Genomic DNA, 17,539 nt, shown 5'->3' with positions numbered 1-17,539 from the left:
CATGGCCCTCAACATAACCCTAACCCTAGGTCCAATCCTAACCCGAACCATCTCTCTAACCCTGGCCCTCAACATAACCCTAACCCTAGGTCCAATCGTAACCCGAACCGTCTCTCTAACAATTGCTCTCAACATCACCCTAACCCTAGGTCCAATCCTAACCCGAACCGTCTCTCTAACCCTAGCCCTCAACATAACCTTAACACTAGGTCCAATCCTAACTCGAACCGTCTCTCTAACCCTAGCCCTCAACATAACCCTAACCCTAGGTCCAATCCTCACCCGAACCGTCTCTCTAACCAAGGCCTTCAACATAACCCTAACCCTAGGTCCAATCCTAACCCGAAACGTCTCTCTAACCCTAGCCCTCAACATAACCCTAACCCTAGGTCCAATCCTCACCCGAAACGTCTCTCTAACCATGGCCTTCAACATAACCCTAACCCTAGGTCCAATCCTAACTTGAACCGTCTCTCTAACCCTAGCCCTCAACATAACCCTAACCCTAGGTCCAATCCTAACCCGAACCGTCTCTCTAACCATGGCCTTCAACATAACCCTAACCCTAGGTCCAATCCTAACCCGAACCATCTCTGTAACCTTGGCCCTCAACATAATCCTAACCCTAGGTCCAATCCTAACGCGAACCGTCTCTCTAACCCTAGCCCTCAACATAACCCTAACCCTAGGTCCAATCGCAACCCGAACCGTCTCTAACCCTAGCCCTCAACACAACCCTAACCCTAGGTCCAATCCTAACCCGAACCGTCTCTCTAACCCTAGCCCTCAACATAACCCTAACCCTAGGTCTAATCGGAACCCGAACCGTCTCTCTAACCAAGGCCCTCAACATAACCCTAACCCAAGGTCCAATCCTAACCCGAACCGTCTCTCTAACCCTAGCCCTCAACATAACCCTAACCCTAGGTCCAATCCTAACCCGAACCGTCTCTCGAACCATGGCCCTCAACATAACCCTAACCCTAGGTCCAATCCTAACCCGAACCGTCTCTCTAACCCTAGCCCTCAACATAACCCTAACCCTAGGTCCAATCCTAACACGAACCGTCTCTCTAACCATGGCCCTCAACATAACCCTAACCCTAGGTCCAATCGTAACCCGAACCATCTCCCTAAACATTGGCCCTCAACTTAACCCTAACCCTAGATCCAATCCTAACCCGAATTGTCTCTCTAACCCTAGCCCTCAACATAACCCTAACCCTAGATCCAATCCTAACCCGAAGCGTAACTCTAACCCTAGCCCTCAACGTAACCCTAACCCTAGGTCCAATCGTAACCCGAACCGTCTCTCTAACCATGGCCCTCAACATAATCCTAACCCTACGTCCAATCCTAACCTGAACCGTCTCTCTAACCCTAGCCCTCAACATAACCCTAACCCTAGTTCCAATCATAACCCGAACCGTCTCTCTAACCCTAGCTCTCAACATAACCCTAACCCTAGGTCCAATCCTAACCCGAACAGTCTCTCTAACCGTGGCCCTCAACATAACCCTAACCCTAGGTCCAATCCTAACCCGAACCGTCTCTCTAACCGTAGCCCTCAACATAACCCTAACCCTAGGTCCAATCCTAACCAGAACCGTCTCTCTAACCATGGCCTTCAACATAACCCTAACCCTAGGTCCAATCCTAACCCGAACCATCTCTGTAACCATGGCCCTCAACATAATCCTAACCCTAGGTCCAATCCTAACCCGAACCGTCTCTCTAAGCCTAGCCCTCACCATAACCCTAACCCTAGGTCCAATCCTAACCCGAACCGTCTCTCTAACCCTAGCCCTCAACATAACCCTAACCCTAGGTCTAATCGGAACCCGAACCGTCTCTCTAACCAAGGCCCTCAACATAACCCTAACCCAAGGTCCAATCCTAACCCGAACCGTCTCTCTAACCCTAGCCCTCAACATAACCCTAACCCTAGGTCCAATCCTAACCCGAACCGTCTCTCGAACCATGGCCCTCAACATAACCCTAACCCTAGGTCCAATCCTAACCCGAACCGTCTCTCTAACCCTAGCCCTCAACATAACCCTAACCCTAGGTCCAATCCTAACACGAACCGTCTCTCTAACCATGGCCCTCAACATAACCCTAACCCTAGGTCCAATCGTAACCCGAACCATCTCCCTAAACATTGGCCCTCAACTTAACCCTAACCCTAGATCCAATCCTAACCCGAATTGTCTCTCTAACCCTAGCCCTCAACATAACCCTAACCCTAGATCCAATCCTAACCCGAAGCGTAACTCTAACCCTAGCCCTCAACGTAACCCTAACCCTAGGTCCAATCGTAACCCGAACCGTCTCTCTAACCATGGCCCTCAACATAATCCTAACCCTACGTCCAATCCTAACCTGAACCGTCTCTCTAACCCTAGCCCTCAACATAACCCTAACCCTAGGTCCAATCCTAACCTGAATCGTCTCTCTAACCCTAGCCCTAAACATAACCCTAACCCTAGGTCCAATCCTAACCCGAACCGTCTCTCTAACCATGGCCTTCAACATAACCCTAACCCTAGGTCCAATCCTAACCCGAACCATCTCTGTAAACATGGCCCTCAACATAATCCTAACCCTAGGTCCAATCCTAACGCGAACCGTCTCTCTAACCCTAGCCCTCAACATAACCCTAACCCTAGGTCCAATCCTAACCCGAACCGTCCCTCTAACCGTGGCCCTCAACGTAACCCTAACCCTAGGTCCAATCCTAACCCGAACCGTCTCTCTAACCGTGGCCCTCAACATAACCCTAACCCTAGGTCCAATCCTAACCCTAACCGTCTCTCTAACCCTAGCCCTCAACATAACCCTAACCCTAGGTCCAATCCTAACACGAACCGTCTCTCTAACCATGGCCCTCAACATAACCCTAACCCTAGGTCCAATCGTAACCCGAACCATCTCCCTAAACATTGGCCCTCAACTTAACCCTAACCCTAGATCCAATCCTAACCCGAATTGTCTCTCTAACCCTAGCCCTCAACATAACCCTAACCCTAGATCCAATCCTAACCCGAAGCGTAACTCTAACCCTAGCCCTCAACGTAACCCTAACCCTAGGTCCAATCGTAACCCGAACCGTCTCTCTAACCATGGCCCTCAACATAATCCTAACCCTACGTCCAATCCTAACCTACCGTCTCTCTAACCCTAGCCCTCAACATAACCCTAACCCTAGGTCCAATCCTAACCTGAATCGTCTCTCTAACCCTAGCCCTAAACATAACCCTAACCCTAGGTCCAATCCTAACCCGAACCGTCTCTCTAACCATGGCCTTCAACATAACCCTAACCCTAGGTCCAATCCTAACCCGAACCATCTCTGTAAACATGGCCCTCAACATAATCCTAACCCTAGGTCCAATCCTAACGCGAACCGTCTCTCTAACCCTAGCCCTCAACATAACCCTAACCCTAGGTCCAATCCTAACCCGAACCGTCTCTCTAACCCTAGCCCTCAACATAACCCTAACCCTAGGTCTAATCGGAACCCGAACCGTCTCTCTAACCAAGGCCCTCAACATAACCCTAACCCAAGGTCCAATCCTAACCCGAACCGTCTCTCTAACCCTAGCCCTCAACATAACCCTAACCCTAGGTCCAATCCTAACCCGAACCGTCTCTCGAACCATGGCCCTCAACATAACCCTAACCCTAGGTCCAATCCTAACCCGAACCGTCTCTCTAACCCTAGCCCTCAACATAACCCTAACCCTAGGTCCAATCCTAACACGAACCGTCTCTCTAACCATGGCCCTCAACATAACCCTAACCCTAGGTCCAATCGTAACCCGAACCATCTCCCTAAACATTGGCCCTCAACTTAACCCTAACCCTAGATCCAATCCTAACCCGAATTGTCTCTCTAACCCTAGCCCTCAACATAACCCTAACCCTAGATCCAATCCTAACCCGAAGCGTAACTCTAACCCTAGCCCTCAACGTAACCCTAACCCTAGGTCCAATCGTAACCCGAACCGTCTCTCTAACCATGGCCCTCAACATAATCCTAACCCTACGTCCAATCCTAACCTGAACCGTCTCTCTAACCCTAGCCCTCAACATAACCCTAACCCTAGGTCCAATCCTAACCTGAATCGTCTCTCTAACCCTAGCCCTAAACATAACCCTAACCCTAGGTCCAATCCTAACCCGAACCGTCTCTCTAACCATGGCCTTCAACATAACCCTAACCCTAGGTCTAATCCTAACCCGAACCATCTCTGTAAACATGGCCCTCAACATAATCCTAACCCTAGGTCCAATCCTAACGCGAACCGTCTCTCTAACCCTAGCCCTCAACATAACCCTAACCCTAGGTCCAATCCTAACCCGAACCGTCCCTCTAACCGTGGCCCTCAACGTAACCCTAACCCTAGGTCCAATCCTAACCCGAACCGTCTCTCTAACCGTGGCCCTCAACATAACCCTAACCCTAGGTCCAATCCTAACCCTAACCGTCTCTCTAACCCTAGCCCTCAACATAACCCTAACCCTAGGTCCAATCCTAACACGAACCGTCTCTCTAACCATGGCCCTCAACATAACCCTAACCCTAGGTCCAATCGTAACCCGAACCATCTCCCTAAACATTGGCCCTCAACTTAACCCTAACCCTAGATCCAATCCTAACCCGAATTGTCTCTCTAACCCTAGCCCTCAACATAACCCTAACCCTAGATCCAATCCTAACCCGAAGCGTAACTCTAACCCTAGCCCTCAACGTAACCCTAACCCTAGGTCCAATCGTAACCCGAACCGTCTCTCTAACCATGGCCCTCAACATAATCCTAACCCTACGTCCAATCCTAACCTGAACCGTCTCTCTAACCCTAGCCCTCAACATAACCCTAACCCTAGGTCCAATCCTAACCTGAATCGTCTCTCTAACCCTAGCCCTAAACATAACCCTAACCCTAGGTCCAATCCTAACCCGAACCGTCTCTCTAACCATGGCCTTCAACATAACCCTAACCCTAGGTCCAATCCTAACCCGAACCATCTCTGTAAACATGGCCCTCAACATAATCCTAACCCTAGGTCCAATCCTAACGCGAACCGTCTCTCTAACCCTAGCCCTCAACATAACCCTAACCCTAGGTCCAATCCTAACCCGAACCGTCCCTCTAACCGTGGCCCTCAACGTAACCCTAACCCTAGGTCCAATCCTAACCCGAACCGTCTCTCTAACCGTGGCCCTCAACATAACCCTAACCCTAGGTCCAATCCTAACCCGAACCGTCTCTCTAACCCTAGCCCTCAACATAACCCTAACCCTAGGTCCAATCCTAACACGAACCGTCTCTCTAACCATGGCCCTCAACATAACCCTAACCCTAGGTCCAATCGTAACCCGAACCATCTCCCTAAACATTGGCCCTCAACTTAACCCTAACCCTAGATCCAATCCTAACCCGAATTGTCTCTCTAACCCTAGCCCTCAACATAACCCTAACCCTAGATCCAATCCTAACCCGAAGCGTAACTCTAACCCTAGCCCTCAACGTAACCCTAACCCTAGGTCCAATCGTAACCCGAACCGTCTCTCTAACCATGGCCCTCAACATAATCCTAACCCTACGTCCAATCCTAACCTGAACCGTCTCTCTAACCCTAGCCCTCAACATAACCCTAACCCTAGGTCCAATCCTAACCTGAATCGTCTCTCTAACCCTAGCCCTAAACATAACCCTAACCCTAGGTCCAATCCTAACCCGAACCGTCTCTCTAACCATGACCCTCAACATAACCCTAACCTTAGGTCCAATCCTAACCCGAACCGTCTCTTTAACCCTAGCCCTCAACATAACCCTAACCCTAGGTCCAATCCTAACCCGAAACGTCTCTCTAACCCTAGCCCTCAACATAACCCTAACCCTAGGTCCAATCCTAACCCGAACCGTCTCTCTAACCCTAGTCCTCAACATAACCCTAACCCTAGGTCCAATGCTAACCCGAACCGTCTCTCTAACCCTAGCCCTCAACATAACAGTAACCCTAGGTCCAATCCTAACACGAACCGTCTCTCTTACCCTAGCCCTCAACATAACCCTAACCTTAGGTCCAATCCTAACCCGAACCGTCTCTCTAACCCTAGCCCTCAACATAACCCTAACCCTAGGTCCAATCCTAACCCGAACCGTCTCTCTAACCATGGCCTTCAACATAACCCTAACCCTAGGTCCAATCCTAACCCCAACCATCTCTGTAACCATGGCCCTCAACATAATCCTAACCCGAGGTCCAATCCTAACGCGAACCGTCTCTCTAACCCTAGCCCTCAACATAACCCTAACCCTAGGTCCAATCCTAACCCGAACCGTCTCTCTAACCGTGGCCCTCTACGTAACCCTAACCCTAGGTCCAATCCTAACCCGAACCGTCTCTCTAACCGTGGCCCTCAACATAACCCTAACCCTAGGTCCAATCCTAACCCGAACCGTCTCTCTAACCCTAGCCCTCAACGTAACCCTAACACTAGGTCCAATCCTAACCTGAACCGTCTCTCTAACCATGGACCTCAACATAACCCTAACCCTAGGTCCAATCCTAACCCGAACCGTCTCTCTAACCCTAGCCCTCAACATAACCCTAACCCTAGGTCCAATCCTAACCCGAACCGTCTCTCTAATCCTAGCCCTCAACATAACCCTAACCCTATGTCCAATCCTAACCCGAACCGTCTCTCTAACCCTAGCCCTCAATATAACCCTAACCCTAGGTCCAATCCTAACTTGAACCGCCTCTCTAACCCTAGCCCTCAACATAACCCTAACCCTAGGTCCAATCCTAACCCTAACCATCTCTCTAACCCTTGCCCTCAACATACCCCTAACCCTAGGTCCAATCCTAACCCGAATCATCTCTCTAACCATGGCCCTCAACATAACCCTAACCCTAGGTCCAATCCTAACCCGAACCGTCTCTCTAACCCTAGCCGTCAACATAACCCTAACCCTAGGTCCAATCCTAACCCGAACCGTCTCTCTTACCCTACCCCTCAACATAACCCTAACCCTAGGTCCAATCCTAACCCGAACCGTCACTCTAACCCTAGCCCTCAAGATAACCCTAACCCTAGGTCCAATCCTAACCCGAACCGTCTCTCGAACCCTAGCCCTCAACATAACCCTAACCCTAGGTCCAGTCCTAACCCGAACCGCCTCTCTTACCCTAGCCCTCAACATAACCCTAACCCTAGGTCCAATTCTAACCCGAACCATCTCTCTAACCCTGGCCCTCAACATAACCCTAACCCTAGGTCCAATCGTAACCCGAACCGTCTCTCTAACCCTAGCCCTCAACATAACCCACCCTAGGTCCAATCGTAACCCGAACCGTCTCTCGAACCCTAGCCCTCAACATAACCCTAAGCCTAGGTCCAATCCTAACGCGAACCTCCTCTCTAACCCTAGCCCTCAACATCACCCTAACCCTAGGTCCAATCCTAACCCGAACCGTCTCTCTAACCCTAGCCCTCAACATAACCTTAACCCTAGGTCCAATCCTAACCCGAACCGTCTCTCTAACCCTAGCCCTCAACATAACCCTAACCCTAGGTCCAATCCTAACCCGAACCATCTCTCTAACCATGGCCCTCAACATAACCCTAACCTTAGGTCCAATCCTAACCTGAACCGTCTCTCTAACCCTAGCTCTCAACGTAACCCTAACCCTAGGTCCAATCCTAACCCGAACCGTCTCTCTAACCATGGCCCTCAACATAACCCAAACCCTAGTTGCAATCCTAACCCGAACCGTCTCTCTAACCCTAGCCCTCAACATAACCCTAATCCTAGGTCCAATCCTAACCCGAACCGTCTCTCTAACCCTAGCCCTCAACATAACCCTAACCCTAGGTCTTATCCTTACCCCAACCATCCTACTAAACCGAATCCTCTTCATAACCCCAATCTTAGCTCGAATCCTAACACTAACTATCCGCCTAACCCTCCCCCTCAACATAACCCTAAGCCTGGGTCCAGTCCTAATCCTAACTGTTCTCCTAAACCTATCCCTCAACTTATCCATAACCCTAGGTCCAATGCAAACCCTAACCATCCTCGTAACTGTAGCTCTCAACATAACCCTAACCCTAGGACTAATCCTAACCAAAACAATCTCCCTAATTCTAACCCTCAACCTAACACTTAAGGTAGGTCAAATCCTGTCCTTACAGTCTCCCAAAACCTAACTCTTTACCTAACCCTAATCCCAAATTTAATCCTACTCCTAACAATCTCCCTAACCGCAACCCTCAACCTATCTCTAACAGTAGGTCTAATCCTAACCAGAACCCTCTCCCTAATTCTAAGCCTCAACCCAGCCCTAAGCCTAGGTTTAATCCTAACCAGAAGCATCTCCTTAACCCTTACTCTCAACCTAACCCTAACCCTAGGTCTAATCCAAACCAGAAACCTCTCCCTAATTCTAACCCTCAACTTAACACTAACACTAGGTCTAATCCTACCCCTAACCATCTCAATAACCCTAACCCTAAACGTAACCCAAACCATAGATCTTATCCTAACCAGAAGCATCTCCCTAAGTCTAACCCTCAAACTAACCCTAAGCCTAGGTTAATCCTAAGCAGTACCATCTCCCTAACCCCAACCCTCAACCTACCCCTAACCGTAGGTCTAATCCTACCCCTAACCATCTCCCTAACCCTAACCTTCAACCTAACCCTAACCCCTAGGTCTAATCCTTACCAGAAGCATCTCCTTAAGTCTTATCCTCAACCTTAAACTAACCATAGGTCTAATCATAACCCGAACCATCTCCCTAACCCTAACCCTCAACCTAACCATAACACTAGGTCTAATCCTAACCTTAACTGTCTCCCTAACCCTAACCCTCCACCTAACTCTAAAGCCAGGTCTAATCCTACCCCTAACCTTAACCCTCAAAGAAACTTTATCCCTATGTCTCATCCTACTCCTAACCTTCTCCCTAACACTAACCTTCAAAATAACCCTTACCCTAGGTCTAATCCTATCTCTAACACTCTCCCTAACCCTAACCTTCAACCTCAACTTAAGCATAGGTCTCATCCTACCCCTAACCCTCTCCCTAACCCTAACCCTCAACCAAACTCTAACCTAGGTCTCATCGTACCCCTAACCCTCTCCCTAACACTAACCTTGAAAATAACCCTAACCCTGGGTCTAATCCTACCCCTAGCCCTCTCCCTAACCCTAACCTTCAGCTTAATCCTAATCCTAGGTATAATCCTACCCCTATCCCTCTCCATAACCATAACCCTCAACAAAACTCTAACCCTAGGTCTCATCCTACCCCTAACCCTCTCCGTAACACTAACCCTCAACCTAACCCTAACCCTAGGTCTAATCCTACCCCTAACCATCTCCCTAAACCTAACTCTCTACCTAACCCTAATCTCAGGTCTAATTGTACCTAACCATGTCCCTAACTCTAACTCTCAACTTACCCCTCACCCTAGGTCTAATCCTAACCAGAACCATCTCCCTAATCCTAAACCTCAACCTAACCCTAACCCTAACCCTAGGTTTAATCCTAACCAGAACCATCTCCCTAACCCTAACCCTCAACCTAAGCCTATCCCTAGGTCTAATTCTAACCAGAATCATCTCCCTAACCCTTACTCTCAACCTAACCCTAACCCTAGGTCTAATCCTAACCAGAAACCTCTCCCTAATTCTAACCCTCAACTTAACTCTAACCCTAGGTCTAATCTTACCCCTAACCATCTCCCTAACCCTAACCCGGCAATCAAACCCAAACCCTAGGTCTAATCCTAACCGGAAGCATCTCCTTAAGTCTAACTCTCAACCTAACCCTAACCCTAGGTATAATCCTAACCAGAACCATCTCCCTAACCCTAACCCTCAACCTAACCCTATCCCTAGGTCTAATCATAATCAGAACTATCTCCCTAACCCTAACCCTCAACTTAACCCTAACCGTAGGTCCAATCCTAACCCTAACCATCTCCCTAACCCTATGCCTCAACCTAACCCTAACCCTAGGTCTTATCCTAACCCTAACCATCTCCCTAACCCTATGCCTCAACCTAACCCTAAGCCTAGGTCTAATCCTAACTCTAAGCATCTCCCTAACCCTAATCCTCAACCTAACTTTAACAAGCCAATTCTAAAACTAAGGGGAGAATAACTTGTCAGATTAGTCAAGAAATATATGAAAAATAAGTACACTGAGGGAAGACTTGCTCCATCAGATAAGAAAACATCACCAAGCTGTGCTAATTAAAATGGCCTTGTGCTCGCATGGGACAAGACATGTGCATCAATGTCATGGAACAGAGAGTTTAAAAGGTTCCTATACAGAGGAGCTCTGTACAGGATGAAGTAGCATTTAAAAGCAGTAGGGAGCCCGGGCGTGGCTCAGCAGTTGAGCGTCGACCTAGGATCCAGGCGATCGGGCTTCGATTCCCAGTCAGGGCACATGCCCGGGTTGTGGGCTCGATCAATGACTCTCTCATCATTGATGTTTCTGTCTCTCTCTCCCTCTCCTTTCCTCTGTCTGAAATCAATAAAGATATATTTTAAAAAAATAAAAATTAAAAAATAAAAATAAATAAAAGCATTAGGGAAAGAATGAACTCATTAAAATATATCGTAGAGACAATTGGCTATTCGTGTGAAAAGAACATAAAGCTGATTCCTGCTTCATACTATTCACTAAATAAGTTCCAGATGGATTAGAGAGCTAAATGTAAAAAAACCAAAGCTATAAAACTATTAAAAGAAAATATAGGCGAATTTGTTTATAACCCTGGGGTAGGAAAGGCTTTCTTTAGCAAGACATAAAACATAAAAATCATAAAGAAAAAAATTACTAGATTTGATTATGTCCAAATCTAAAACTGTCGCATAACAAAAAAACACCATGAACACTGTTAAAAGACAAATGACAGACTGGAAGAAAGTATTTGCAACATAAACAATTGAAAAGGATTAATATTCAGGATTACATAATGAATTCCTACAAATAATAAGTAAAAGACAAACCACCTAAAAGAAGAAATGAGTGACAGTTCAGAACAGACAGTTCACCCCAGTGGAACTGCACATGACCAATAAACATATGACAACAAGCTCAGCCTCACTAGTCATCAAGGAAATTCAAGCCAAACAGCACTGAGGGCAACAAACACCTTTTCACTGTTGGTAAGTATGGAATTCATCACGGAGTTTGTACAAGCGTGATCTGGCAGTGCCTATGAAAATGTAAAATGCCCAAACCCTTCACAGCCATTCCACATCTCTTCCTGGAGAAGTGCTCCAAGTGCACAGATGCCTGACCCCCGGGGGCCTGGCGGAAGTGCCAGAAAATTGAACAATCAGAAACAAACCAAATGTTCATTAATAGAGAAAGGGTTATATACATTTTTGAATATTCACATTAGTAATGGTTTTCTGAGGTCTAAACAAATGAGGTAGACCTTTGCATCCTGAAGTGAAAAGGTCTCCTTATGAGAGAGAAGCAATCTCTCTACAATCTGGCTCTATTTATGTAAACACGGGTTCACTCTTTGAAACTTTTGCATGAGGAAGAATATTCTGGAAGGATACATACTAAACTGACCATCCCTGGAGAGAGGAGTGTGATTGTGCAGGAGTCAAGGTGGGCTTTATCTAAACTATTTAAAATAATAAATTTAAAATAATGAGAAAAACCAGCTCTAACTCAATGCTCAGCAATTTATGCCCTTAGTTTTCAAGCCTTGCACCTGCTGGTGGCCCTGGACCTGTTGCTTAGATCTCATACCTGGTTTTTGATTGCACACATCCCCCACTCTTTAATACCTCCACCCCACTAGACTCCCAGCCTGGGTTCTTGACTTGGGTTCTTGTGCCACTGGTCTATCATGGGTCAGGAACAAAGGGGAATTGTTCATGGCTTTAACCACAGAAAAGCACATGTTCCAGTAAAATAAGAACTTCAGAAAAGATGTGATTCTAAAAACCACATAGGAATTTGAACCGAGGCTTGAAAGATGAATCATTTTTATTCTAACTCTTCTCTGATCCCCCAATTATGTTAAAAACTACTTAACACTATTATAGAAATGTTGAATAACAGAGAGAAAAAAACATCACCCATAATTCCAACCTAAGTCAATAACTTCTGTGAATTCCCTTCCAGGCTCTGTCCATAAGAGACACATAACATTGAAGTATTGCTATGGACTGAATTGTGTTCCACCAAAATTCACGTTGAAGCCCTAACCTGAATGTGATGGTATTTGGAAAATGGATCCTTTGGGGGATAATTAGGTATAGATAAGGTCATGGGGGTGGGGTGCTCATGGTGGGATTAGTGCCCTTATAAGAAGAGGAAGAGACACCAGAACTTCCTCTCCTTCTTTCTGTGTGCACACACCTAGGAAGGGCCGTGTGAGAACATAGTGTAGAGCTGGCTTTCTGCAACACAAAGAGAGAGCTCCCACTTGGCACAGGCCCTGCTGGCACTTTGATCTTGGACTTTTAGTCTCCTGAACTGTGAGAAATAAATTTCAGTTGTTTCAGCCACCTAGTCTATGGTATTTTGTTATGGCAGCGAGAGCAGAGTAAGACAAGTATGCAGTCCAAATGATGAATTTGATCATATGTTTTGTTTTTTAATATAACATTGCATCACAGCTCTTTTTCACATTACTAAGTGAAATTTATAACGATCACTTTTAATGGCTGTGCAATATGCCATCCAGTGAGTGTACTATGATTTAATTACCCATTCCCCTATTGTTAGATTTTTTTGGTTGTTTCTTATTTCTAAAGCTGTAATGAACATCCTTGAACATGCAGGTTTTTGTTCCTTTTGGGTTATTTCTTTGGAACAAATAAATTCTCAGAAGTGGAAATACTGGGTCAAAATTTATGAACACTTTTATGGCTTTTGAAACATGTTGCCAAATTGCTTCTAAAAGTATAGTTCCAGAATACACTGAAGGCTTTGTTAGGCAAATATGAGAGGTATAGGAATGGGATGGGGAGTCCCAATTCCAGGAAATAGCATGTATAAAAGTGTATTGACCAAGACAGACTTCTGTGATCTAACCCTGAAATGTCATCGCATGGCCAAGATGTAGAATTCTATGGCAGATTCTGTTGGTTGGCAAACTAAGTAAACTGAGTAGCCATCCCCCGCACTTTTTTGAGTTTAAATGCATTTTATTTTTAGACAACTACATGACATGTTTTTTCTTGAAAACAATGACTCTGCTCCAAATAAATCAAGGTCAAAGTAAATGAAGAGCTCCAGATACCATCAGCCCCATTTGTCTAGACTTGGTGTGTGGATGAAAAGCAGCAGCCAATTATGATGACAGGTGGTAGATCCAAATTTCCAAATTTGTTAACATTTTTCCATTTCTAAACCATCCTTAAAGAGAGTCATAGGGGTCACACTATCCTCACGGAAGTCCAGCAGAGCCACCATGTCATATAGATTCGTGTTGTCTGCAGTAGAACTGGTAGTTTTTGAAATTAGCAAGGATGTGCTTGATTTGTTTTGCAGCCCCTGTAATAAAAGATTTTACTCTTTCTGGTCTCTGTTCTTCAAGTTTCCCTTTGATTAATTTCATGTCATCTTTGATGTACTGCTTGTAGGCTTCTTTTGTGAAGCTGGTTTCCTGCAAATGGTGGTTCATGACAATATCAACACCAGTGAGGACTGTGCTTGCCCTCTGGGCCTTCAGTGGAGGCATTTCCACCAGTAAGGGAGTCATCAGTGTTACTCTCTGTCCTACTGACCATCCTCCCCTATAACTCCAGGCACAGTCTGTCTGCAGTCTCCCAAATCTTGTAGATATCTGAGAACGTCTCCTCATGGGTTATGATGTCCCAGTAGATGATCGTGATAGCAGCTGGAAGGAGAATGCAGTGGTGCTGGCTTAGCAGGAGCCCAGAGCTCAGAGAGATGAAGGTGCAGCTGGAGCAGTGCTGGGGGGAGGGAGGAGCAGATGGAAAAGTCAGTAGCTATTCTTAATCTCTTTTTCTCTTGTCATATTTTCACCATAGAAGGTAAAAGCCAGATAATCTGCTTCTCAGCTTCTTTTGCAGCTAAAAGTGACCATGTAACACCATTTTCTTAAAAAAGATGTTAGGGAAGGCTCTGAGAAGAATTCCTCCCTTCTTTCCTACCCACCTCCTATCCTTTCACCCTCCCTCTCTCCCCCATCCTTCATTCTTTCTTTCCTCTCTCCTTTCCCCCCTCCATCCCTCCTTTCCTTCCTTCATTCCTCTACACTTTCAACCTATTTATTAAATCTTTCAAATAGCAAGTTAAAGGCTTTTGATTTCTTGATAAAAGAGGAAAATGTCATCGGCACCATCTCTCCTTCTTGCCTCCAATGCAGATGTAATATCTGGAGCTGCAGCAGCTGCATTAAGATCATAGGTTGGACAAGCATGAGGACAAAAAGCCAACATAGCAAGAATGGCAAAAAGGCCAGACAGAAAATCCTTGATAACACCATTTGAGCAGCTGAGTCAATACCACCAATAAGCTACCTCTAACTTCTTGTTTTGTGGGAGAAATAACCCCTTATTTGATTAAACCATCGTTAGTCAGATTTTCTGTTACTTGTATCCAAAGCTTCCTAACAGACATAAGACTTCACCTCCATGCCTTGTCTCCCTCAGACAGCACCTGGGATTTAGATTCTAGTCCCATTATATTAGAATTTAATCCTATCTCTTGAGACTGGTGACAGGGGTCTTTGTAGCCCAGTATATTTACTGCCTGCCCACCCTCCCACAGTCTGGGTAGTATCCCCTTCCTACTTCTGGATGCTCCCAGCAGACCTCAAAGTCTGAAGCTTGCTACTATAACCTCTGAGCCCTATTTGTTATTTCAGCAGCAGCAACCCAGGACCTTGTGTTCAGGGTACGCCAATCACTGATTCCTTTTGAGGTCTCAAGAGAATCCTGAGCCAAGAGAATCCTTTTTTTTTTTTCTTCTTAAACTTTATTTCTATTGTTGACACTCTTACAGATGTCCCTCATTTCCCCCACCCTTGTCCACCTTTGCCCAACTCCACCCAGTCCCTACCCTCCACTCCTCCCTCTGGCCATCACCACTATGTTGTCTGTGTCCAAGGGTTATGCATATATGTTGTCTCCCTTCTGACATCTGTCAGCCTGTTCCATATATCCATGCCTTTGGTTCTATTTTTGTTTGTTAGTTTATTTTGTTCATTACATTCCACATATGAGTGAGATAATATGGTATTTGTCTTTCTCTAACTGGCTTATTTCACTTAGCATAATAGTCTTCAGGTCCATCCCTGCTGTTGCAAAAGGTAAGAGATCCTTCTTTTTTACAGCCACATAGTATTCCATTATGTAACGTCCCACAGCTGTTTTTTATCCACTCATCTACTGATGGGCACTTGGGCTGTTTCCAGATCTTGGCTATTGTAAGTAACACTGCTATGAACATAGGGGTGCATATATTCTTTCTGATTGGTGCTTCGGGTTTCTTAGGATATATTCTCAGAAGTGGGATTGCTGGCTCAAAAGGCAATTCCATTTTTAATTTTTTGAGGAAACTACACACTGTTTTCCACAGTGGCTGCACCAGTCTGCACTCCCACCAACAGTGCACTGAAGTTCCCTTTTCTCCACACTCTCATCAGCACTTGTTTGTTGATTTATTGATGGTAGCCATTCTGGCAAGTGTGAGGTGATATCTCATTGTGGTTTTAATTTTGAGCCTAGAATCTTAGATTCATTTCTGAATCGTTCCCTTACCAGTTTTATGGTCTTGGTCAAGTTAATCTCTCTGAACAACAATCTCCTCACCAGTAAAAAAGGGGTGATTAGGGTTGCTGGCAAGATTTAGAACTGCAAATCTGGTAACATTGTAGGAGCCCAAGAAATACCTTCCATTTGAAGACATGAGGCTCAGAGAGGAGCAGCAAGGAGCCCCCAATCCTTATGGGACAGAACCAGGAATAGGCTCAGCATGCCGAGTTACATCAAGGTGGGTTCCAGTAGCTGTGTGTCTCCTCTGTGAAGACCTGGTGCAGGGGGTGTGGGTGGGGCAGGGACACATACACACATTCTTCCTTAGTCACTCAGAATGGGCACTTCAGCTGGCAACATGGCAACAGGCCCACATTCCACAACAGGCCCCCAAAAGAAAGAAAGAGACTCTGCTTCTGGGCCATGGGGCCTGCAAGGCCTGCTGAGACCTTGGAAGTTGGTGCTTGTCCTCAGGCCCTAGACTAGAGCTGGGGGGAGGCCCTGTACCCCACCAAGTGGGGTCAGCTCAGCCTACTCACCTCCCTTGCACAAAAACCAGCCCAGGTCTCTCCTGCAAGTTCCCAGCTGACAACTTGAGAGCTATGTGCCCCAAGCCAAAATTAGTACATGTGCTCTGTCAAAGGATTCTTTCCATGGCGGAATGTATTTATTTAAAAGTTCTTATCGAGGAATAAAAATGAGCTCCTCCAGAGGTTTAATGAATCACCTTAATTGGAAGGAACACAAATATGTGCAAACAGAGTTGTCCTGGACCCACGAATAATACCAAGACAGGTTTCCTTCTCAACAGCTGAGAGGTTGAAGGCTTAGGTCCAGGGGCAGAAGTGAAGAGGTGGCCAAGGGCAGAACTTATTTTCCTTGAACAAATTCTACAAACAGTTTCTAAAGGGAATATAGAGGCATAATGATTAGTGAAACCAGAATTCAAAGATGTAACATGAAAGCAAATCCAGGGGTTGCAGAGAGCAGCTGATTGAGGGTTGGCATTGCCATTTTATTCACCCACTCCCTTGTGCCCCCCCTCCCCATTTGCTAGCCTTGCAGGGCCTGTACCCAACCCCTCTGTTGCATACTTCTCTGTGTAAATACCCTCACAGGCTGGCCTCTGCACTGGGGAAGACCAGGTTCTCACCCGCCATAGACAGAGTTTCCATCTACCTTCAAAGTCACCCATAGCTTAAGGAAGAGAGAGAGATAGAGGGGGAGGGAGAGAAGGGTGTGAGGCACAGGAGGAAGGCTGTTCTCACTGGAGCATAGCAAGACTATTCTGATGGAGTTTCCACCACCCCAGAATAAGATTGGATTCCCTGTAAGTCTGGTCTTCACCATACTTTCCATAGGGAACACACAGCTTAATCCCCTGCCCCAGTCTCCTCTACTCTCACATGGTGAGAAAACCATGTGCTTTTGAATGGCAGAGACCTGCATTCTGGTTCTAACTGGGCCCCAGTATCCCATCAAGAAAGGAGCCAATTAAGGGACAAGGGAAGCAAATCCTGGTTCTGTATCTTACTGTGTGACCTTGGTCAAAGTAGTTAATCTCACTGAGTATCAATTTACTTATGTGTAATATGGACCTAATGACCTCCCCCTTATAGGTCTAATCATATGCAGAGCATCTATTTCATTGTTCAGCACATAGTAGTGACTATTTGTGTATAAAAACCATTAAGACAAGTATAAGGGATACCAACGTTAATAATAATTATCCTATTTTTATTGCTCCCTCAGGC

The 17,539-nt window shown here is 46.1% G+C and overlaps 1 pseudogene; it reads right to left on the bottom strand.

Annotated features, from left to right (window-relative positions):
• Positions 1 to 13,389: 13,389 nt before the first annotated feature.
• LOC107527430 (translationally-controlled tumor protein-like) lies at positions 13,390 to 13,808 on the bottom strand (annotated as a pseudogene).
• Positions 13,809 to 17,539: the final 3,731 nt, after the last annotated feature.

The sequence above is a fragment of the Miniopterus natalensis genome, chromosome 6, assembly GCF_054644295.1.
Source record: "Miniopterus natalensis isolate mMinNat1 chromosome 6, mMinNat1.hap1, whole genome shotgun sequence".
Classification (NCBI taxonomy): Eukaryota; Metazoa; Chordata; class Mammalia; order Chiroptera; family Miniopteridae; genus Miniopterus; species Miniopterus natalensis.
The sequence above is the reverse complement of the archived record's forward strand: the minus strand, read 5'-3'. Positions and strand labels throughout refer to the sequence as shown.